Source organism: Ovis aries, chromosome 10 (genome assembly GCF_016772045.2).
Source record: "Ovis aries strain OAR_USU_Benz2616 breed Rambouillet chromosome 10, ARS-UI_Ramb_v3.0, whole genome shotgun sequence".
Taxonomy (NCBI): Eukaryota; Metazoa; Chordata; class Mammalia; order Artiodactyla; family Bovidae; genus Ovis; species Ovis aries.
In genome coordinates, this window is record NC_056063.1 from 14,196,154 (window position 1) to 14,221,601 (window position 25,448).

The 25,448-nt window shown below is 42.7% G+C and overlaps 2 protein-coding genes across 7 annotated transcripts in view; both read right to left on the reverse strand.

Annotated features, from left to right (window-relative positions):
* The window catches only part of ENOX1 (ecto-NOX disulfide-thiol exchanger 1), a 658,121-nt gene that overhangs the window by 460,326 nt on the left and 172,347 nt on the right, over positions 1–25,448 (reverse strand). The gene's annotated exons all lie outside the window — the stretch shown is intronic.
* The window catches only part of LOC101109369 (programmed cell death protein 5-like), a 40,843-nt gene continuing 15,395 nt past the window's right edge, over positions 1–25,448 (reverse strand). The window contains exon 1 of the mRNA XM_060394300.1: positions 1–25,448. This exon is cut by the window's right edge and continues 15,395 nt beyond it. The gene's annotated coding sequence lies outside the window, so the exon portion shown is untranslated.

The window sequence follows — 25,448 nt, forward strand, 5'->3', positions numbered from 1 at the left end:
TTTTCTTTTTTTTTTTTCTTAAAAATTCAAGTAGTTTAATAGAAGCTTTGAAGGCAGCACCAAGCTGACAAGTTAGTATCCCTCCACTTACTCTATGGAGAGTCCTGTGGTAAGTGGCGTGTTTCCACCAGAGAGAGAACACTGATGACCCCCTGAAAAGTGTTAATGGCATCCTAACTAGATTTAAGTGAAAACAGTTGAGTGTTAGTGAGCCTGCTGAAATGCGCGGAGGCGGTCAGAATGCTGTGGGGAAGCTGGGAGAGGCGGCAGACTCAGCCCTGGGTGAATTGGGCCAAGAGTACTTAGCCTGTAACTTAGTGTGCAGAGAGGCTCATTTTTCATAAATTACACTTTCTAATTTTCCTTATGTAGGAGTTGCCAATATACCCTAAATAACTCATTTATAACTGCATAACTTACTAGTAAAAAAGCTCCTTCTAATTTTCCTTATTTTCAACCATTATCAGTGGGCAGTAAGTTAATTCCTTGGCAGCAATGTTATCAAAAGGCTGGTCTGGCCACAGAGCAACCCTGGGCTGGTATGTGTCTAGAGCTCTCAATACCCCCAGTGCAATGACACGTTATTTCACACATGTGCTTGCTAGGTGGCCTTAGTTGGACACTGAAGTGACTGAGCACAATCCTAAAAAAAGCATCAGCATAAAAAAAAAACCTGGTCCTGAGTCATGGACCCAAGCTGACTATGTTACAGCATAAACCACTTGAAGTGTTAGCTGTGATTAGCCATAAAAACTCCTAACAGAACTACTGCTAACAGGCATAACAGAATTCTGAATCCCAGGTTATATATCAGCTATGATCCCACAGACTGTTATACGCGCGTGAGTGCTAAGTCCCTTCAGTCATTTTCCACTCTTTGCAACCTATGGACTGTAGCCCACCAGGCTCTGCCCGTGGGATTCTCCAGGCAAGAATACTGAAGTGGGCCGCCCTGACCTTCTCCAGGGGCTCTTCCCGACCCAGGGAGCAAACCTGCGTCTCTTACCTCCCCTGCATGGGCGGGCAGGCAGGTTCTTTACCACTAGCGCCACCTGAGAAGCCCTATTTCACATGACTCACCAATAATTCTGTAGGGTGGATGTGACAATTCTCATGCTATAATTATGAAAACCTATGCCCAAGGAGGTTACAGCTTCCCAGTTAGGGCAAATACGGGCACTCAAATCCCAGACCACAGACCCAAGAACCTACTGCTCTTTCTACCGCATGATGAAGAGTCTACTGGAAGAAAATTTAGCCTCTTCGGAGATGTGCTGGGCCTGGGTATCTATGAGGACACCCGAGCCGAGCCTCAGGTAGAGACGTCTTATGGACACTCTACAGTCCTGATCCCAGAGTTCTGCTTTGTTGTTTTTTAAATTTTTGGCTGTACTGGGTCTTAGTCGCTGTATGCGGCCTTTCTCCACTTGCAGTGAGTGGGGGGTATTTTCCAGTTGCAGTGCTTGTGAGTTCTCATTGTGGAGGCTTTTTGCAGAGCATGGGCTCTAGAGCGCAGGGGCTTAGTTGCCCCATGGCATGTGGGATTTCCCGATTCCTAACCACTGGAAGTCCCAGATCCCTGGTTCTTATCTGCCTAAATCCCATCTTGGGCAGTTAAGGGTACTGCACCAAGCTTATGGCTGTTGTTGCTTCTTTGCTAAGTTGGGTCCGACGCTTTTGTGACCCCTACAGACTGCAGCCCACCAGGGATCCACAGTCCATGGCATTTCCCAGGCAAGAATACTGGAGTGGGTTGCCATTTCCTCCTCCAGGGGGTCTTCTCGACCCAGGGATCAAACTGACGTCTCCTGCATTGGCAGGCAGGTCCTTTACCACTGAGCCAGCCACCAGGGAAACCAAAGGCTTACAGCTAGTGACACCCAAGTCACTGAGCTGCAGGGGATCTCTCCCTGGTGCCTAGGATGCAGAATGGCAGGGAATGACTCCTTCCTGTGACACCAACTGTCCAGTATCTTCCTCTGTTAAACACTCCCAGGGAGAAAGTTTTAGAAACACATCCTCCGCATCACTAAAGACATTTCGGTAACTGCATCTATTAATACGTGAAAACACCCTCTTATTTTGAGGGCTAAGAACGAGTAGGAGTGTGGGAAGAGCGATGTATTATTTCGGGTTGAGACTCTCAATAATAAAAAGACTGACTTTTAAACAACATATTTTTTTCCCCAAGAACTTAAATTATGTCTATTCTGTTCAGTGTCACCAATATTTTTATCTCCTATGCAAAGAACATTGTGCTGGGTGTCAAAAGATACGAGTATGAATAAGAGATGATTTCTTCCCTCGAGGAATCATTGATCTAATGAAAAGATGGGAATCTTTCTCGAATACAATTTACATGTGCCTACCTTCTTAAGAATAATATTGTACATCTTTTCCTTGGTGGCTTAGGGCATCATTATAAATATCTGCTGTTGTCCTGGCAACAAGAGTGGGCGCAGCTGTAGTTAGAAATGAGCATACTCTGGCACTAAGGGCTACTGATCAAGGGGGTTAACCAAGAGCTTGTCGTCTGCCTTCTGGAACTGGCTGGCTGGCTGGCAAGACAGATACAAGTATCCTTCTGGTCCCTGGTCTTTTCCCATTCTTCTCCTGCTGCGTATGAGCCAAAGACACGCTGCGTGACAAATGTGCTTTGAACATGCACACAACTGTCTCAAGTCTTCACTGAGGCTCTCCAGGGCTAAAGTCTTCTGCTGAGCATCCTGTTGAGTCCCCGGAGTTGCCCTGAAGGTCACTTCTTATCGCTGAGACCTTCTCTGATGTTGGTGTCAGCCACCCGTCTCCCTCCAGTCACTAGAATGTCCACAACGCTGGCGCCACCCCTTCAAATCTCTGCCAAGTACGCTGCAACGCTTCACTCTGTCATCCTCCGATGACACTGTGTCTGAGATGCCTAGCAGAGAGTAATCGGAGAGCGGGCGCTGGAGAAAAGCCAGTCTTTGATGTGACCTTCGCCCCGGGCTCGGCATCTTCCACACCATCGGGAGGAGCAGAGAGATACTGCTCCTCTCTGTGGTCAGCAAACCCACACATCACAACACGTCACTTTTTATTTGTGTGCATCTGGGAACAAAGTTCGGGCTTCCCCACCAGCCTTCGTGGTGAAGAACCTGCCTGCTGATGCAGGAGACAGAAGAGATGCAGGTTCGATCCCCGGGTGGGGGAAGGTCCCCCGGAGGAGGGCACGGCGACCCACCCCAGTGTGCTTGCCTGGAGAGTCCCATGGACAGAGGAGCCTGGGGGGCTATACCCACAGGGTCACACAGAGTCAGACACTCCTGAAGTGACTTAGCACACACGTGAACAAAGTTTCCTTTTCTCCTTCACCCCTGCACAAGACATTCATTATGCTTGCCACAACTCATTTGTAACGGTGCAGTCTGATAGCTTAAAAGCTCCTTATTATTTTCATAAATTTTCTCCACTTGGTGGTTCTTTTTAATAAAATAGTCACTTTGGCTTTATTTATATTTTTACAAACAGTTTGTATTTCAGTTATAACAGAATTCTGGGTCTGAGTCATGTTATCATGGACGCACAACTCAAGTTTTCTCGAAGCATCACCATCATTCCGGGGCTGCTGCCTCTCACCTAATGATGGCACACCTATACAGGAGAGGAAAGTCTAAGGCTTGCAGCTAAAAGACAAAGCAACTATAAAGTATGGCACAGGCAGCATCTGATTATCTCTCTCCACATAACCTCACACTTGCAATTCAAAAAAAAATAGTCTTCTTTTGTAGCATAAAAACAATGTTATGGAATCCTAATTTTATTTTAATTTCCTTGCAGGCTCTCATTACAGCTATCACATATTATAATTGAATTGAAAAGTGATAACCATTACATTATTGTGGCATAAGAATCAACGTAAGGTGTGTCAGGGCAAATATTAAAATAACTATTATGAATGTAAGAAGAACATGCCTCCACTATACTCTTAGGGGTTTCATTTAGGTAAGAATTATTCCTATCTCCTTCTTATTCATCCAGACGAGAGCCAGATAAATAACAGTCTCGGATCTAAACTTATCTTTACTAATAGGGTTGTTTTCTCAGAGAATAACTTCCTTATGATTGCCCCAGTTTTGAAAATTTGCACCTTTCATGAGTATATGAAAATTCTGAGCGTTTGACGTCAACCTATTTTAAATTTACATGGCAGGGTTCAAAGCTGGGAGTTACAAAGTACTCATCAGTGGCACCCCACTCCAGTACTCTTGCCTGGAAAATCCCATGGACGGAGGAGCCTGGTAGGCTGTAGTCCATGGGGTCGCGAAGAGTCGGACACGACTGAGCAGCTTCCCTTTCACTTTTCACTTTCATGCACTGGAGAAGGAAATGGCAACCCACTCCAGTGTTCTTGCCTGGAGAATTCCAGGGACAGGGGAGCCTGGTGGGCTGCCGTCTATGGGGTTGCACAGAGTCGGACACGACTGAAGTGACTTAGCAGCAGCAGCAGCATCCCTCCCACACAACAACCATCTGCCCTGGTCATCAAGACAGTGTCCAAACACCAAAGTGCTCTTGGCATTTATGTAATGTTTTTATGGTATTTTTCAGGTGGTGAATGAATTCTAGCTTGGTATCCATTCAAACTGATATTTCTAAAGTATTTACTCAACATTTATTAGCTGGAATTGGGGGAAACTTCTTTTATTAAGAAAAGTGTGTATCTCTTCATGGTTAGTTAGCAGGCCAAGCTGATGCCCTGAATGAATGTATCACTTTCTCTTGCGTCAATCTCTTTTTTCCACAATTTTTTTTGTCTCATTCCTGGCTAAAATTAGTTATGCACACTCATGAGGGCAGCAGTAACCTACATATATTGAGTTACAACACGGATTGCAAGGTTCTTTCGTTTATGTTCATGTTGTCAAAACATCTTCCCCTTTTCCCTGGTCCTTCCTTTCAGCTCAATCTTCCTTTACGACATGTCAAAACCAAGCAAACTCTTGGAAAGCACACAGACAACAAAATAAATGGACAGCATGGTGACAATAGTTAATACTGTAATATATATTTGAAAGCTAAGAAAATAAATCTGAAAAGTTTTCATCACAAGAAAGAAAAATTGTAACTGTGTGTGGTGATGGATGTTAACTAGACTCAGGGTGGTTGATCATTTCACAATATATACATACATCAAATCATTATGTTGTGCACCTAAAACTGATATGTTCAATGTCAATTTTATCTCAATAAAGGAACATAAATTTAAAAAACAAATAAATCACTTATTTCCAATAAACAGGTCTCTATATAATACTACTCGGTGTAAGAATTTAAAGGGACTGAATTTCCAAATTCAGGTGGTTACGATAGTGGTGAGGCTTGCTATAACATAGCACAAAATATCCAATATAGTTCAGCAATGCCAACAATTATTATAGTTATGAAAATATTCAATAGAGACAGTTCAGCAACTGTCAGCCAATCATTCTTATTGTTATCTTGCCCCCATACCCCTGTGAGGAGGTTGGAATAAATATTGTCTTGTCAATTGCCTAAGAGTTACATGTGGAAATCTGGGTTAATACGTAACACATTTCCCATTAACTAATGATCCTCTATCAGTACTGGTGCCTGAAGACTCTGCCTTTCCTTAATTCAGATCTGTTTACCCAGACACATACTTGTATCCCTGGATCCATCTATCACACATCAAGAATGACACTGATACTTGGAAGACTAATTCTCAGTCTAAATGTTTAAATGTTATATGCTAAATTATGTCGCAGGATCTGAAGCAAGGAACTTGCAGACCTGACTCAGTCACACATCCGGTGCGGCCCTGTCCAGATGTCGGAATGCATCAGTCATTTTGGATTAACTTATAATGAGAGAAATCAAGACACAACCCATGCAGTCTCAGAGGTCTACTTAGGTGATGACAAAGACCTACGATGCCCCCTGAAGTATGGCTGACTCTCCAGTCTTATTAAGAATACACGTTTCTGACATTTTAAATATCTTAAGTCAGGGATTTGAGCCACTTGGGAAAAACAGTGTTGCAGCATGTAATTTAGGTTATTTCAACAGAGCCAGTTCAATCTTAAATCACCGTTTCTAACGCATTCTAGCAATGCTTCTTTTGTAAAGCCACTCTGCACAATAGTTACAGCAATCATCAAATGTGATGTAACAACAAATTACATGTAGGGTCTGCAAAACATGTCAATCTCCCGGCAGTTGGGAGCTTTGCCCAGGAGCCTGGGCTCGCCCCTGGGATGGTACTCTTTATCAGTTTCAGCAATACCACACTGCTTCCCAGCCTACTGATGCACAGGTCTCACAAACACAGACCCCCTAAGCACTCTCCAAGACACTGATAATATTACCTTCAGCATAGACACTTTCTTTCCCTTTTGGCAAACTCTACATTTTTTTCTAGTCAATCACTATCAACAGTCATCTTCATATATGAATATTAATACTGTATATTAAATAATTCTTGGTAATTTGTTTGGTGGTAAGAATTGAAAGGGGGGGGTCACCCTGGTGGCTCAGTGGTAAAGAATCCACCTGCCAAACCAGGAGCTCCAGGTTTAATTCCTGGGTCGGGAAGATCCCCTGGAGAAGGAAATGGCAACCCACTCCATATTCTTGCCTAGGAAATCCCACAGACAGAGGAGTCTGGCCAGCTATGGCCCATGAGATTGCAGAGAGTTGGACAAGACTGAGCAACTGAACACACACACACGCGCGCGTTCATAAGCAAGTAAGCCAAAGGAAAATCATTTCAACTATAAAAAGCTGACCTCTGAGAAGCAGTCTGAGAGAAGAGATTAATGCCCTAGGCAGGATCATTTCTAATAAGATGGTGGGTATTACATCAAGGAAGGGCAGACAGAGTATATTTCCCAGTGACCAGCCCATTCAATGGTAGCAGAACATGTTGGAAATGAGAAAACACAGCCGTATCCTGTATGGATGACATTCATAGCGTTGTGAGTCACTAGGCAAGAGCAGCGTATCTGAAGGTTGAGAAAGATCTGGAAGGGAACTGGATCATCACTGACAAATAGTTCTAAATGGATAGAAGCAACAGCTTTGCTGCCATCCCAGCTGTCATCAATTACAAAGGGCAGTTTTTGTTTTTTTTCTTGCTAGACAAAGGAATAGAATTATAGGTTCTTTCTCAAAGAGTAAAAAGAGAGCAGACTTTACGACTTTTAGAAAGCTTTGACCCAAGAATTCCTCTAAGGTGACTTGAAAATTAATGCTTTTTTTCCCAAGGGAACTTGTATTAAAAATTAATCTAATAACCAGTTAATTATCATAAATTTTCCTCAGTATTTTTCTCACCAAGATTTTTATGACTCAAAATAAATCAGTAGCACGATGACCTGTGCCTTCCACTACAGCCCAGGACTTTGTTCCGTAAATGCAATACAATTAATTTCATTTCCCATCATCCAGCATTCTCTTTGCAAAGAAATATTAAGCCTTACATTTCACAATAAATATTTTTGGGTGATTAAAATTGCACTTAAGGAACATTTCTGAGTGATAATAAAAGTTTACCCTAGTTGCCTCCTTAGTTTTTTAAGACACTGCCAAACCATTTTCCAAGTTGGCTGTATAATTACACATTCCTATCAACAATCGATCAGTGATCTAGTTTCTCTGCTTCCTTGCCAGCATTTGATCTTGTTTCCAGTTTTAATTTAGCTATGATAGATGTACAGTGATTTTGCACTGTGATTTTAATATGCATTTCCATGATGGCTAAGGATACCAACATGTTTTCACATGCTTATTGGCCACTATATATACCCTTCGATGAAATTCTTCCTGTCTTTTCCTCATTTTCTAACTAGATTGCTTTTCAGTGTTGACTTTTGAGAGTTCTTTATGCATTCTAGGGTACTAGTTCTTTCACAGATTAATGGTTTGCAAATATTTTCTCCCGGCCTGTAGTGTACATTTTTATCCTCCCAACAGAGTCTTTGGCAGAGCAACACAACTTCATATTAACAAGTTCTGATTATGTTTTCTTTTGTGGATCATGCTTTTGGCATCAAGTTAAAAACTCTTTGTCTATGCCTACACACCAAATATTTCATCCTGTTTTTTCCTAACAGTTTTATACTTAAGTCCATGATCTATTTGATCTATTTGTTAAAATAAGGTTCATTTTTCACCTATAAATGTCATATTGCTCCAGCATTGTTTGTTAAAAAAGGTATCCAGAGATACTCCCAGTTCTTGGTATGAAGTGTGATTTTCAATTAAACTCTGAACATTTTTGTATTATGTGCTGAGACACTGGATCTTATTTAAACTTATCTTAATAAGGCTTTCCCTGACAGGGATGACACTACCTCATTAGTGCCAAGTGAAAGTAAAAGTCCAGGTTCCCTAATGGGCCTCCACTGACACAGAAGTGCAGAATTTTGTTACATGAGTATCCATTTTCACCTGTTGAGCCCTTGCATTTTATTATCTCACACCTTTATTTTCCAGACATTTTTGCCTCAGAGTCCTTAAGCGCTACTTCAGCAGTAGTGGGAATAGAATATTCCAAGCAGCAATAAAATATCCTTTAAAACAGGAATACAGTTAAAACACTCTCCCTCAGTTAAACCTTATTGCCATTAATACATGGTCCCCAAAACAGGCTTTGCTTATTTTAATTCAAAAGCTGAAGTTCCTCCTTTTCTTTGCAAAGAAACACATAAACAGAAAAGGATTAACTCCTTGTGGACCTCAATGTATTACATAAAAAGGTGTGTGTGTCTGTATACACACTTCTGATAGTATGTGCTCACTGGAATACTTCGGGGAAAAAGAAATGCGTACAAATATAACTCAACATAATACCATCTAGCTATAAACTCTTCATACATTTTCTTTGGAATGGTCCACCCTAGTTTCTTCCATGCATTTTTTTTCTTCTTTTTATAAAATGGGCTGATACTATAAATATCATTTGGAACCCTGCTTTATTCACTTAACATTAAATAATGTGTTTTCCCATTTGGTTAAATGGTCTTTAAAAACATGTCTTTAATGGCTATAGTAATATTCCACCTTATGAAGGTGCCATAATTTATTTAAACGTTCTTCTATTTGAGGCTGTGTTTCTACACTTTTGCTGTTTTTAATGATATTGCAATGCATACCCTTTACCATAAATCTCTGATCTATTTTTTTCTTAGGGCAGACTGCTAGACTTTGGATTACCGGATTGCAGTTACTAGTAACGCCAGGCTCCGTTCCAGAGCAGGAAGTACTGCTGTGGGTCAGGACTTGGTTCCCTCTTGGCTATGGCCCTGAAAGGAGTCTGCAGATTCTGCACCCTTTCAGCAACACAAGGCTGGGGTTCTCTTCAGAGTACTTGTTTAGGGTACACCATGTGGCCAGGCAAGCCTGAGGCTCCTCCTGCTTGCAACAAGATCTACTGGCTTCCTGTGCTCCTTAAAGAAGCTGCTGGCAACCAGGGAAACTGAGTCATGTGCGTGCTTCACCTAGTTTGCACCCTACCTCTTTTCACCTCTGGAACTCTGAGGGCCAAGGGGAGGGTATGAGTCAGCAGAACGGTGCTTTTTGCAGGAAGCCTTACTTGTTAATTTATTTCAGGACAAGTAAAAGGGTTACAATACCAGTCCATTTAAAACAAAATCGGTGACAGCCCTGGTGGTCCAGTGGTTAAGAATCTGCCTGCCAATGCAGGGAACACACTTTTAACCCCCAACCCAGGAAGATGTCACGTGCTGGTAGGGGGGAGAGGGCAACTGAGCCCACATGGTAAAGCCACGGACCCCGTGTGCTGCAACTAACTAGGCCTACTTTAGAGCCTCTGTTCTGCAACAAGAGAAGCCATGCCAACTAGGGAATAGCCCCTGTCACAGCTAGAGAAAGTTCATGCACAGCAACAAATCCAGTGCAGTCAAAAATAAACAAACAAAATTATAAAACAAAACAAATAGAAAAGTAAAACTAGGAACACAATATCTATATGTAAGTATCTATTTACCTATTGCCAAAATTTGGGCCACTAGTTTCATTACGCTATGTGATTGCATTCTATCTCCGATTACACAATGCTCTTAATAAAGCACTTTCAAGCTATTTTCTTTTCTTAATAGAATATATAAGTTATTTAATTGTAAAACTGTACAAGACCGCCTTATACCTTTAAAACAAGAATATTTTCCATTGCCGTCAAGACAAACAGGAGTATCTTTACACAAAAGAACTCATCTGTCAACTTACTTTAAAACACCCAATTGCCATCAGCTGTTTGCTCTTCCTAGGAGCAGCCTTAGCAAGGGATAATTTACATTTTATTTATTCATGTTCTTTGCTCATTTTTCTATTGAGGTGTTAGGGTTTCTTTTTCTTATGAATTTAGGTAATTCCTTTAAGTATTGATGATATTAACTCTAGGTCTGTCAGATTTGTTGCAAAATTTTCCCCCAGTTTTCAGAGGCATTTGATTCTGAATATGATTTCAGAAATGTTTAACTTTAGGACATTAAAATATGTCTTTTATTTCAGCATTTTTTCTTTTGCACAGTTAGGACACTTTCCCAAGTCCCAAATCACATGTATACTAAGCTATGTTTTCTTCTAGTTTTATTATGATTTTAATATCATTTTTGAGAAATCATTTGATTCTTCATTGATTTTGATATCTTTATCATATAATAAATTATTTCACCTACTGGATCTTTTAAAGCCCTTGCAATTGTACCACTGTGCTATCTGATGATTCTCATACTGTTTACCGGAGGGTATATTGAATATTTTGGAAGGCAAGTATTCTTTCCTCCACTACCATTTATTTACCTTTACCTCAAAAATTTAACTAGCTCATCCATTCATTAATCCAAATGAATTTCATAGTCGATAGTTTCAATATAAAAATTCTCTTAGATTTTAAACAGAAGATTTAAATTTATGATTATTAAAGATGCTTACACTGGTAAGCATGCAAAAAGGCATTTAATTTCACTACTAATCATAGCACAAGTTATTTGCCATCTAAAGGTAGGTAGAAATTTTAAAGCTTGATAATGTTTGGGGTGGTATAAATATTGGGGAAATTAGCACTTTCAAAGACCACTGATGACAAAGGAAATTGGTAGTTATTTTAGAGAAGTTTTTCATATCTATGAAAATAAAAAATTAGTGTACCATTTGATCCAACAATCCCCCTTCTAGGACTCTTGTCTCACAAACATTTTTACACGTGTACATAAAGACACAAGGCAGGTCACTCACTCACTGCACCATCGTTTGCAATTAGCCCATAATGGGATCCACGTAAAAAAAACCACCTTAGGGGAATGATAAAATATAGAGTGTCCATACAGTAGAATCGGAGAAGGCAATGGCACCCCACTCCAGTACTCTTGCCTGGAAAATCCCATGGACGGAGGAGCCTGGAAGTCTGCAGTCCATGGGGTCGCTGAGGGTCGGACAAGACTGAGCGACTTCCCTTTCACTTTTCACTTTCATGCACTGGAGAAGGCAATGGCAACCCACTCCAGTGTTCTTGCCTGGAGAATCCCAGGGACGGGGGAGCCCAGTGGGCTGCCGTCTATGGGGTCACAGAGAGTCAGACACGACTGAAGCGACTTAGCAGCAGCAGCAGACAGTAGAATATTGTACAGCTATTAAACAGAATGAAGCAGATCTATTTGTAATGATCTATATGGAACAAAACCTCTAACATACAGCAGTCCCCCCTTAATTGCAGCTTTCCCTTCTGAGATTTCAGTTACCCATGGTCAATACAGTCTGAAAATACTAAATGGAAAATTTCAGAAATAAACGAGTCCTGAGATTTAAGCTGAACGTCATTCTAAGTAGTGAGATGAAATCTCATGCCGTCCTCACCTGTCCCACGTGGGATGAGAACCATCCTTTTGACTGGCATATCCCACCTGCCAGTCACTCAGCGGCTGTCTCAGTTATCAGATCAACTGTCTAGATACCTCAGTGCTTGTATCCAAGTCACTTTTTTTTTTTTAAACTTAATAATGGCCCTGAAGGACAAGAGTAGTGATTCTGGCAATTTGGATGTGTCAAAGCCAAGCCGAAAAGTGCTTCATTTAACTGAAAAGGTGAAAGTTCTTAATAAGGAAAAAAAAAGAAAAAGTCATACACCGAGGTTGCTAAGATCCACATTAAGAAGAAATCCGTCGTGAAACTGTGAAGAAGGAAGGAGGAATCCGTGCTGGTTTTGCTGTTGCATCTCAGCAGCAAAAGTTACAGCCATAAGGCATGACCAAGCATTTACTTAAGATGGAAAAGGCATTAAACATGTACAATAAGATATTTTGAGAAGTCAAAACTACCATGAAGTACCACCTCACACTGGACAGAATGGCCATCATTAGAAAGTCTACAAATGCTGGAGAGGGTATGGACAGAAGAGAACCCTCCTACATTGTTGGTGGGAATGCAAGTGGGTGCATCCACGGTGGAAACCAGTATGGAGATTCCTCAGAAAACAAACAAACAAAAAAAAAAAACTGGAATGACCACATGATCCAATAATTCCACTCCTGTGTGTTTATGTAGACAAAACTATCATTCAAAAGGATATACGCCCCCAGCATTCACTGCAGCCCTCTTCACAAGAGCCAAGACATGACCATTGGCGGATGAATGGATAAAGAACACGTGGTACATAAATACCATGGAACACTCCTCAGCCATAAAAGTAACAACGTCACCTGCAGCGACATGCACGCAACTAGAGATGATCATATTAAGTACGTCAGGAAGAGAGAAGCAAATAACACATGCTATCACTTATACGTGGCATCTAAACCTATGATTCCACGAACCTACCTGTGAAACAGATTGCCGGTCCTACTATATAGCGCAAGGTCCTACTATATAGCACAGAGAACTACAGTCAACATCCTATGATAAACCATACTGGAAAAGAATATTTAAGAAAAGATGGTTTGAGAGACAGACACATATATTCATACAACTTTTATTACAGTATATTGTCATAATTGTTCTATTTTGTTATTATTATATTTAGTCTCTTACTGGGCCTAACTCATTAAGTAAACTTTATCATAGACATGTATGCATAGGAAAAAAACAGTATATATATAGAGTTCAGTATTACCCAAGGTTTCAGGCATCCAGTGGGGGCCTTGGGATATCTCCCCCATAGATAACGGGGACTACCATATACTATTAAATAAAAAATTAGTTTCAGAACAATATGACCAACACAATGCTATTTATACTTAAAACATCTGTCTTCAAGTGTTGAGAGGTAGCTGTGCTGTGCTAAGCCACTTCAGTCGTGTCTGACTCTTTGTGACCCTATGGACCATAGCCCACCACACTCCTCTGTCCATGGGATTCTCCAGGCAAGCATACTGGAGTGGGTTCTCATACCCTCCTCCAGGGGAATCTTCCCCACCCAGGGAATGAACCCAAGTCTCTTATGTCTTCTGCGTCGGTGGGTGAGTTCTTTACCACCAGGGCCACCTAGGAAGCCCCTGAGGGTTAGCAGGTGTAAAAATATTGAGAAGGGCAGACACTAAAAGGGGAATTCTATTTACTTCTGGGGAGTAAGTGAAATTAAGAGAGTAGAAAGGAAGACTAACAGTTAAATCTAAGTATTTTGTACATTATTTGTCTGCTATAATGTTGTGTTCATATATAACTTCCATGTTTTAAATTTAAAAATTTAAAAGCAACACCTAGTCACTACTTATCTTTTCCTGGACCACCATTCTGGGTTTCTATGTGTTCTTTACTCTCTAACTGGAAGAAAGTTATTCATACTTGGAGTTGGCCAACAAATAAAGTGTGAATCCTGGCTGGCCATGCTGCTTGGGTACTAGTTTCTGAACCTCCTCTGGGTTCTATCCCAAGGTCCAAGTTAGCCTGGAAACTTCTGGGGTTTAGCCAGCATTCATTTTGGACTACCCTAAATGACTGGGGTGAGATTTCTTTTTTCCTCACTGCATATTTTTCTACCCTTCCCACCCCGCGTCCGAGCAAACAAAGAGAAAAGTTATGACCCATGCGATCAATAAGCTTCGTCTGCCTCCACATAAAGCAGTCCATCAGCGTGTTCTGTGGGGGAGGGGACCTTACCACTGAATGGATTCTATTCCTCCCCTCCTGCACCACCCACTAAACAAGGAGAGTAAACTTTTGGGAACTGTAGTCTACAAGGACATATACAACCTTGGTGCAAAGGAGAGAGCCTGCTACCGCAAATTTTTTTTTTTTTTTTTTTGGCTGTGCCGCAGAGCTTGCAGGATCCCATTTCCCCAATCAGGGGTTGAACTGGGGTCCCAGCAGTGAAAGCACCGAGCTCTAACCACTGGACCACCAGGGAACGCCCATCTGCTACAGTATTTTGAACACGTCAAAAAACAGCACATGGCCCACAGGAGAGCACTGCTAGGACCTTCTTTTGGTACAGAAATCCAACACTGGCCAACAACTTCCAGTCTCAACTCAGCTCTATCAGCCTAACCATCAGTAGAAACTCCTCCAGGAATCCTGCAAGAGGCTGTCGGTCCTATTTTCCACTGGTACACTAGAGGTCTTTATCCTTTGCTGTGTCACCAGAGGTATTTAAGCGGAAAGCTGGGAGAGGCTGCGTCAGGGCTCATCAGCCACATGACACTGGCAATGTGGTCTTCTGCAAATAAAAGTCAAGCCCCAAATACAACACTACACCATCAATGGACAAAAGGGGCCATAAACGCAAAAGGTGTACGTGGACAAACACAGCCGTGAAGACCTTTCCTGTATCGCGATGGTGCAGCCACTACTTACTAATCAATCATGGCGGCTCCCCAGGGCGCTAATTCTCCCAGGGACCAAATTCCCATTTACGGTGTATGTGTGCAGAGAAGAGAAAACGTTTCTATGACAGCTGCTCTGAAAGATCAGGACCAAAGGGACAGAAAGGTGAAAAGCAGCATGACAATACAGGGAGACTGAAATCCGAGTGGAAAGACAGACAGACAGTGGGGTATAACAGGGGGATTAATACCTGTGAAGTGATGAGAGAGGACAGAGAAAAACAGACGGGGCCCCAGAGAAAAACCCTGTAAATCGTCAGTGGAAAACGGAAGCTCTGCTGGAAAAGATCTTCAGTCTAATTTTTTTCAGACTTAAAACTGGGATTTTGTGCCACCAGGAAACAGCGGGTAAGCAGGAAAGCAAAGGCAATTTATCACAGTGATCATATCCACTGATAAGCATTTCTTTGTTTGAACAAATGCCCACTCTTAAAAACCAAGTCACAATCGAATTAACAACTTGGCTTCCAGTGATGTTCCCTGTAATAATAATTTTTTAAAAAAATCTTCCAAAAATATAAAAAATACTATTTGATAATTTTTGGCCTTTTGACAGAGATAAACTAAGATGGATATGCTAAGAAGGATATCTGCCACTCTTTAGCTTAAATGTGGAAATGTATGTTCAATCTATATACCTCCTGTAATTTCCACACGAGAGAGGGGAGAATACATTTAAACTTATCCAGCATCAGTAAAATATGATGTATATCAGTATTCTGTTGGACCTCGTCAGCTACTCTAGGGCAATTAGACGGCAAAGGAGGGGCCAGGACTTGCACTAGACTTGCTGTGGAGCTAGTTGTGTGTGCGCAGAGTGGACGAAGCATAATGCTGTGACCTCCACTCAGGGCAAAAGAAAACTAGGGAGTCCCAGGATCCAGGGCCATATGCAGTCCTTGGAGGCCGTCCTGCATGGTCGGCAGACTGTCGACAGGGAAGCAGCAAGGCCCTATGTCCCTGCGCTGGCCTTCCCAGCACGGCCACTAATGCAGACAGTGGAGTGAGTTGGGCCTCAATCCTACAAATGACGGAATAAGAAGAGAGTTCTGACATGGACCACATTCAAGCCAACTGACTTTGAGAAATCGGGGCACAGAAGGTCTGCTGTTTACTAAGAAGCCAACCTAGACAGCATATTAAAAAGCAGAGACATTACTTTGCCAACAAAGGTCCGTCTAGTCAAGGCTATGGTTTTCCAGTGGTCATGTATGGATGTGAGAGTTGGACTCTAAAGAAAGCTGAGCACCAAAGAATTGATGCTTTTGAACTGTGGTGTTGGAGAAGACTCTTGAGAGTCCCTTGGACTGCAAGGAGATCCAACCAGTCCATCCTAAAGGAGATCAGTCCTGGGTGTTCATTGGAAGGACTGATGTTGAAGCTGAAACTCCAGTACTTTGGCCACCTCATGTGAAGAACTGACTCATTTGAAAAGAGCCTGATGCTGGGAAAGATTGAGGGCAGGAGAAGAAGGGGGCGACAGAGGATGAGATGGCTGGATGGCATCACTGACTCGATGCACATGGGTTTGGGTGGACTCTGGGAGTCAGTGATGGACAGGGAGGCCGGGTGTGCTGCAGTTCATGGGGTCGCAAAGAGTTGGATGTGACTGAACTGAACTGAAGGAGCATCAAGAAGCTGTTGTTGTTCAGCTGCTCAGTCCTGTCCGACCCTTTGTGACCGTATGGAAGGCAGCACACCAGGCATCACCAAGGGTTAATATCGAATGGACTGACGATGCGTCAGGGGGACTGGGAACCACACCCAGGGCCACACAAGTGCTGGTGAGACTGCAAATACTACAGAAGCATCTGCTATTTATAGTGAGAGAAGCAGCACATGACATCCCATTTCATATGGCGGAATCTTCCCTTGAGGTCTGCAGGTAACAGCCTTCCCGGAATCATAGGACGCTGACTCTGGAAGAGCAGGTGGACCATCGCCTCAGGCTGCCCAAGCTCCAGGGTAACTTGCTGCTCGGCTTTGAGCATCATCACCTAAGATTCGGAGGGCCTGGTTTTCTCATCCCAGCAGTCTCTATGAACACCTCTGGAGACTCTTGAAAGCTCATGAACTTTTGTGATGAGGCTGTTATTAATAAGTAGAATCTTAGCAAAAATGGTCCTATATTGTGGCCTTTTCCTACTAATTTGACACACCGAAAGAGCACAACCAGGGACTTTCCTGATGGTGCAGTGGTGACGAATCTGCCTTGCAAAGGTGAGGAGGCGGGGTCGATCCCTGATCGGGGAACTAGGGTCCCACGTGCCGGGGGGGCAACTAAGCCACACGCCACAACTAGAGAGCCGGTGTTACAAGCAGAGATCGTGCACCAGAACCAAAGGCCCCACGTGACGCAAGGAAGCGCCTGTGTGCTGCGCCTAAGACCAGACAGTCAAAGAAATATTCTTTTATATCCACTATAAAAAATTAATAAAGGGAATAAGCACACTCCAAAACGGATCAGAGAAGTCTAGCTTCCTTCAGTCAGATCCTTGGAAAAGCAGGCATGCTAACAAGCCCACCAACACTGTGTAGGACTGACAATGAAATAAATCACGTTCATCGCGGGTGAGCGCAGTCTCCCTCACCCCTCTGTGCCCAGCTCTGTCTTTCTAGGGAAGGGCTGGTGTGTTGGGACTGTCTTTGTCCTTCAGAAGCTGCGGGTCTGTGGGTCCTGGCTGCCCTCTGTGGACTGGGGAGGTGAGTGATGTCAGGTTTCATAGGAGGCAGGAAGGAGAAGGGCTGGTCACAGCCACACATACGAAGTGGGGTGGAGGCTGGGTATAAGGACCACAAGTGTCCCTGGCCCAGTCTAATCAGGAAGACGCCCCAGTAAGACCCCAGGCTCCTAGTATAGCAGCTTGTGGCAGGAGGCAACCCCTGTGTCTTGGCACAAACCTTAAACCACGCACCCCTGCTCTACTCATCTCTAGCTCACGCACACCTTTCAAACTGCTGATCACACAATACTCTGCCTAACCTGTTGGTTCTTTCTGTACAAGCAGAACTGAAGACTAAGTAATTAGCAGATGACCTGATCTCTTCCCTAGCTTCCCCTTCAGTAATCTCATGAATAAACTGTGAACAAGGTTAGCAGCTCGGGAAGGATCACAAGAAGTCAGCAAGCTTGCATGCAGTAAGCAGTGGAAATGACACTGAACCCCCCATCTCCATGATTAAATGAGATGACTTCCCTTTTCCCTTTAAAAACTTTCATAGCTGAGCAGAATTTTTGGAACCAGTTTTTGCAGGACAATGAGGCTACCATCTGCCCAGACTGCTGGCATTCTGATTAAAGACAACTTTCCTTTCTGCCAGCATCTGCCCCTCTCTCGAGTACTGATTTCTGAGTGGTGAGCAACTGAGTTCAGTAACACCTCCAGTTCTCCACAGAAGGCCGCCTTCAGATGAGCCCTACTCCAAGCATAAGTGAGGAGCTGACATCCAGAGCTCTTCCCAGGCCCATAGTGGCCTGGACAGCTATTAGGACATGGGGATCTCCCAGGTCTGACTCATCTTCGCACCAGAGGAGGAAGACTGGAAAGAAAAGGGCTGGAGGAGAGAGGAAAAAAAAAAAAAAAAACTTTTCTATAACTCTAACTTTATGGAGAATAGCATAAGCTTTCTATGGGGGCTGCATGGAAATCCCAGGGGACTCAGCTCACAAGGCCTCCTCTTTCATAGAATTCCAGTCTGGGCACCATTCCCATGTGAGGATTAAAAGTATTCAGAACCAACTTTCCAAGAGCTCCAAGTATTGCACACATGCATTTGTTTTTATTAATCTGCTACATCTTTACAAAATTCCTTGTTAAAAATTTGGTTAGAAGTGAACAAAGCAGGGTTAAACACTTATGTCTTTTTCAACCACTAAAGCACAATAGAAAGAGAACAGACAATCTACCACAGGTAATACAGAAAGTTAAGGAGGATGCTCAGAAAAATCAGTCCCAAAAGGAGAAAAAGAAGATCACTAGCACAAGTCTATACAGGCAAAGCTTTGGTTTTTCCAGCAGTCATGTACAGATGTGAGAGTGGGACCATAAAGAAGGCTGAGCACCAAAGAATTGATGCCTTCAAACTGTGGTGCTGGAGAAGACTCTTGAAGAGTTCCTTGGACAGCAAGGAAATCAACCCTGAATATTCATTGGAAGGACTGATACTGAAGCTCCGATCCTTTGACCACCAGATACGAAGAGATGACTCACAGGAAAAGACCCTGATGCTGGGAAAGACAGTGCAAAAGGAGAAGGGGGCAGCAGAGGATGAGACTGTTAGAAAGCATCACCGACTCAATGGACATGAATTTGAGCAAACTCGAGGAGATACTGGAGGACAGAGGAGCCTGGCACGCTGCAGGTCACAGAGTCAGACTTAGGGACTGAACAACAAGAAGACAGGCCCTTACCCTAGTGAAGCCTCGCAGCCTACAGAGAGCCAGCAGAGGCCAGGCCTACCCATACCCCTCCCTAGTCGCAGACAGATACTCACGAAGCAGGAGGTGAATTCAGAGCATGCACAGGTTAGGTTTTTCTGATCTCAGAGGGTAGCTGCCACATTCGAATTCAAATCCCTTAAGAATGGCCCTCATAGGGACTTACCTGGTGGTCCAGCGGTCGAGGGTCCACCTGTGAGCGCCAGGGACATCTGTTTGATTCCTAGTCCGGGAGGATCGCATATGCCTCAGAGCGCTGAGCCGGCGGACCACAACTACTAAAGCCCAAGCACCCTAGAGCCTATACTCTTGACTGCGATGAGGAACCCGCGCACTGCAGCTAGAGAGCAGCCCCTGCTTGCCAAAGCCAGAGGAGGCCCACGAGCAGCAACAAAACCCAGCGCAGCCAGAAACACACAAATGGTAAAATAAAAATGATTAAAGAAACAGACGAAAAGCATGGCATTCATAAACGCTGAGCGTCTCTGCTTTATCCACAGAGATTTCCAAAACACTCACCTCCTGTCTCTCTCCACTTTTGAGAACAGCCTTTCCCAACATGTGCAGTAGAAGTGTAAAGGGGCGGGGCGCTGTGGGGCCTTCGGGGACAAAACCTCCCCCATCTCTGAAGTTCCCAGACAACCTTATCTGACGCACATTTCCTGAGCTGTTTTATAGATCCTAAGATCTCCATCAGAGAGAAGACTAACGTGATGGTTGTGAGCACTCAGCCCCCAGGTGGCCTGATACTGCTCTGTTATCCCACCATCGACCAATCAGAGAACCCTGCTCGAGATGATCACATAACCCTGCCACGTGACTCCATATCCTCTCTCTTGTCTTTAAAAATTCTTTGCTGAAACCCATCCAGGGAGTTCAGGGGTATTTTTAAGCATTAGCTTCCTAGACTCCTTGTCTGCTGCCTCATAATAAACACTGCACTTTCCTTCACCACAAGCCAGAGGCAGCAGATAGGCGAGTGGACCCCAAGTTTGGTTTAGAAGCATAATGAGTTACTCACCATTTCCTCAACCAGTTAAGTTTGCAAATGGCAGGCACGTTTCACCTTTGTCCTACCAGGATTTCGCAAGGTTGAGAATAGGGGTTTAGTTTGAAACTCTTCATTACAAAACTCGCCTCATCTGGCAAAGGGGAAAATCCCAATCATCAGGTTCTTTTCTGAGTGTCACTAAAGGAAGCCAGAGAGAGACAAGGACCAGGAGAAAGGGTCAAAGAGCAAGTCTTTAGCTTCTGAAAGCACAGGCCACTCTGTCCAACTCCCAAAATCAGAGCTTGCTGTATTCAGTTCAGCCCTGCTGCTGCTGCTAATGCTTCAGTTGTGTCTGACTCTGTGCAACCCCATAGATGGCAGCCCACCGGGCTCCCCCGTCCCTGGGATTCTCCAGGCAAGTTCAGCCCTAACAACCGTGTATGGATGAGATTTTTATCACAGCAGTCTCATTCTGCAAAAGAGGACTACATTGGCTTGCCTTTCTTGATGGCCAAGAAATAATGGTACATCTTGTAAATACTTCAGGGAAGTGGTGGCCGGGGCGAGGGAGGGTGATAGGAATTAATTTCAAATCTATCACACAGTTTCAAGTTATTTCCCATGAGATTTCATACCAGAGCCCAGCACTAGAAGCAATAATTTTCATAATTTATTGGAAATTGCGTCTCAGCCAAAGTGGTGTATTGTGTCCTCACAGTGAGACTTCACCCAGGAAAAAAGAATTAACTCACCCTACTATCATAACCGTCCAGGGTCTTTTTCAGAAAACTGCAATATTTGACCCTCTAATTCTGAGAAAGTTTCTTTAAATGCACTGCACTTTAGCAAAGACTGTAATTTAAGGAACTGAGTTCTAACCTAATAAACCTCTTTGCCAACTAAACCAAAGAGTTTATACCTGTGAAACACAGCAATAATAGAACCAAATGGCTATTTTTTTGGAATCGTACATTTCCCAGCAGGATTGCTTAACCGTGCCTTTTATTTATGGATACATATTTTCTTCTCTAAGCCTGTTTCATAATCTGCTAAAATATACTTTTATATAAAATCTTTATTTTATATATGTGAAAACTATGTTTATGTGTTTACATGTCTGCACATGTGTTTACATGTGTATATGCATGTGTGTGTGTGTGTGGGTGTGAATATGAACAAACTGGCACAAATTCAGACAGAAAACCACTGATAAAGGATATTGCATATTGTATATATATCTGAATACTGGATTTTAAAACCACTGCTGATGGCATTATTTTATTAAAATTAAATTATACAATTAATTCACTGAGGCTTCCAGCTCAGAATTTAACTCTCCACAAATCTGGATTTTTCAGTTTTAGTTTTCTGTTGTTTTAGAAGTATTAACACCTCTTTAGGAACTATAAACAACATGCGGCTGGCATGACATTAACACAAACACTCCAAGAAATGTGATGCATACAAACTACTGCATTAAGAGAAAAAAATCTGAGAAATTAAGTAAAATTAGTTAACAAGGAACTGGCTATTGCATAAAAATAAGAACCTAATATTTTCTTAAGGAGATTTATACTGACAATACCTTGACCTTAGTCTTAGATCACCAATACCCTATTTGACTCATTACTGAATTGAAATAAAAATAATAGCATTGATCAGGACACTCAGAGCTGACAACAGTGCCCTCCCATAATACATCCTGTGATAGGTCAGAAGTCTGACTCAGCATGCTTTTTGTTTTGTTTTGTTTTTTCCTAAAGGTCTTGAAAAATGCCCTTTGCATCTGAGTGATTTATTTAGAAAATTTTCAATACTCTTTTTATTAAATAAAGTTTGTATTGTTATTCTTGCTATCATTATATAAACAATATGTATTTTGGCAGCCTTACAAAATTAATTTTAAAATACTTCCCCCAAATTATTGCATTGAAAGTAGAGTATACATATCCCTCAAAATGAACATATCTTTTATCTGAGTAATTGAAGCCAAGTAATATGTTTATGCCCTGCTTTAAAAGAAAAAAAGGTAATTAAATTTTCAGGCTCATCCCGTCTACTTTCATAGCTCCTTAATTCCACAGTATGCAATTTTAATATTTTAACATTTTTGAAAATGAGATACATCTTAAGATAAAATCTACATTACATATGGGTTTATTCTTTTTCTCCTGAAACACTTTTAATGCATCCAGCAATCCACAGTGAAACAGACATGAGAAAACACATCATTTTTCACATGCCTACTACTGACTAGGCATGTAGGTTCTGCTATATGCTTAATAAAACAGTACTTCTCACACACAGAAGTCCCTAGAGGCAGCCTAATGCCCACAATCAATCGCTGTTCTGCTTGAAAGAAAGGAAAGGGGTGGCACCAAGAGCCACCAGAAAGAATAGAAAAGTGAACCAGGTACTTCTTCGGTACCCTGGGCGGAAAGCAGGGGTCACGTGATTCACTTCTGGCCAATGGGAAGAAAGCAGAGAAACAGCCGTCCTAGGAAGAGAGGCATTGCTGGTGTGACCCCTGCTCTTCCCGTCTGTCCCACCTTACTCTTTAAGGATAATGGTACCAAGGCTCAGAGAGGTTAAAATAACTCAACCCAAACCATGCCCTTCCTAACTAGCTAAGCCAGAGGCAAATGCCTCAGAGCAATCGGCCAATTCCTTAGGAGTCAATTTCTTTAGAAAGCTAAAATGTTACCGGGGTAATATGCACCAGTCAAATCAAATTTCATCATGCAATCCTTCATAGAACTAGCGCAATATAAAAACAGCACTCTGAGGTAGGAAGAAGCCTGTCCCCCTGCCTACCCTCCCACCCACCCACCCAAAGGAAGCCTGCCTAGAACCACTCATCTATCTTGTAACCAGCAGTCACTGCCTGCTAAAATTCTGCAATCAGGGCTTCCCTGGCGGCTCAGCGGTAAAGAATCCACCTGCCGATGCAGGAGACACAGGTTAGATCCCTGGTCTGGGAAACGCCACCTGCAGAGCAACTAAACCCATGCGTCACAACAAGAGAAGCCACTGAGATGAGAAGCCCCAGCACCACAATCAGGAGTCGTCCCCACTCACTGCAAACAGGGAAACACTGCACGTAGTGATGAGGATCCAGCACAGCCCAAAATTATTATTTAAAAAAAGAGAGAAAGAAATCCTGAGCCCCAAAGTGAACCTAGCAATGTCACACAAGTGAGAGTAAAATCAGATCCCAGAGCTCTGTCCAAATTCGCTGAGCACCTACTCTGAATAAAGCTCTACCCCAAAGGTGACATACCTTAGAATAAAACATGCCCCTGCCCTCAAGGCCCTTGAGTCCCTGTGACTTTTGTGTGATTTAAATCAATTCAGTGGAAATCAGAGACATTATCATAGAAAACTTTTACAATCTCATTTGCCTCTTAAGATATCTCAAATTCAAATGAAGCTTTCCATCTAACAAAACCCTAGAATATATACTAATCGAGATAAAAATATCCAGACTGATGATGGCCACAATGATAACCATTTATTACTGAGCACAATGTACTGGCGTTATTTTAAATGCTTTCCAATTTCTAATACACAACAACGGCATTAGATACTATTATAACTTTTAAAAATGAGTTAAAAAAGCTTACAGACTTAATAACCTGTCCAAATTTATGTATGCTAATAACTGCTACACAATGCAGCCTCCAATTTCAAAAGATCCTGCCCTCATTCTATAAGTTCTTTAAAAAAGGATAACAGGTCTGCTAAACATATCTACAGAGTTTCATCTGTCTCTATGGGCCTGTTTTTGCAGAAAAACATCTATTTCTGCTTTATTGACTATGCCAAAGCCTTTGACTGTGTGGATCACTATAAATTGTGGAAAATTCTGAAAGAGATGGGAATACCAGACCACCTAACCTGCCTCTTGAGAAATCTGTATACAGGTCAGGAAGCAAGTTAGAACTGGACATGGAACAACAGACTGGTTCCAAACAGGAAAAGGAGTACATCAAGGCTGTATATTGTCACCCTGCTTATTTAACTTATATGCAGAGTACATCATGAGAAACGCTGGGCTGGAGGAAGCACAGGCTGGAATCAAGATTGCTAGGAGGAATATCAATAACCTCAGATATGCAGATGACACCACCCTTGTGGCAGAAAGTGAAGAGGAACTAAAGAGCCTCTTGATGAAAGTGAAAGAGGAGAGTGAAAAAGTTGGCTTAAAGCTCAACATTCAGAAAGCTAAGATCATGGCATCTGGTCCCATTGCTTCATGGGGAAGCAGTGGAAACGGTGGCTGCGGATGGTGACTGCAGCCATGAAATTAAAAGACACTTGCTCCTTGGAAGGAAAGGTTATGACCAACCTAGACAGCATATTCAAAAGCAGAGACATTACTTTGACAACAAAGGTCCGTCTAGTCAAGGCTATGCTTTTTCCAGTGGTCATGTATGGATGTGAGAGTTGGACTATAAAGAAGCTGAGCACTGGAGAATTGATGCTTTTGAACTGTGATGCTGGAGAAGACTCTTGAGAGTCCTTTGAACTGCAAGGAGATCCAGCCAGTCCATCCTAAAGGAGATCAGTCCTGGGTGTTGATTGGAGGGACTGATATTGAAGCTGTAACTCTAATACTTTGACCACCTGATGCGGAGAGCTGATTCATTTGAAAAGACCCTGATGCTGGGAAAGATTGAGGGCAAGAGGAGAAGGGGACGGACGAAGATGAGATGGTTGGATGGCATCACCGACACAATGGACATGGGTTTGGGTGGCCTCTGGGAGCTGGTGACGGACAGGGAGGCCTGGCGTGCTGCGGTTCAGGGGGTCGCAAAGAGTCGGACACGACTGAGAGACTGAACTGAACTGGTGGGTCTGTTGGTTTTGACTATCCCCAAATTAAATCAGTATCAGGAAAGCAAGCTAGGAGCTCAAAGCTGAGAGAAATATTACCCATTTGGAAAGGGCCATTTGTGGTGAAAAAAATATATCAGTAAGGTAAAGAATAGCAAGTGTTCACCAAGCAAGTTCCCAACACCTCATTCTTTGTGAACTGAAGGAATTATTGGAGAAAATTATACGTTTAGAAAAGTCCAGTAGTTAAGACTTTGCCTTCCAATATAACTGGTGTGGGTTCTATCCCTGGTTGGGGAGCTAAGATCTCACAAGCCTCGTGGCCAAAAAACCAAAACATAAAACAGAA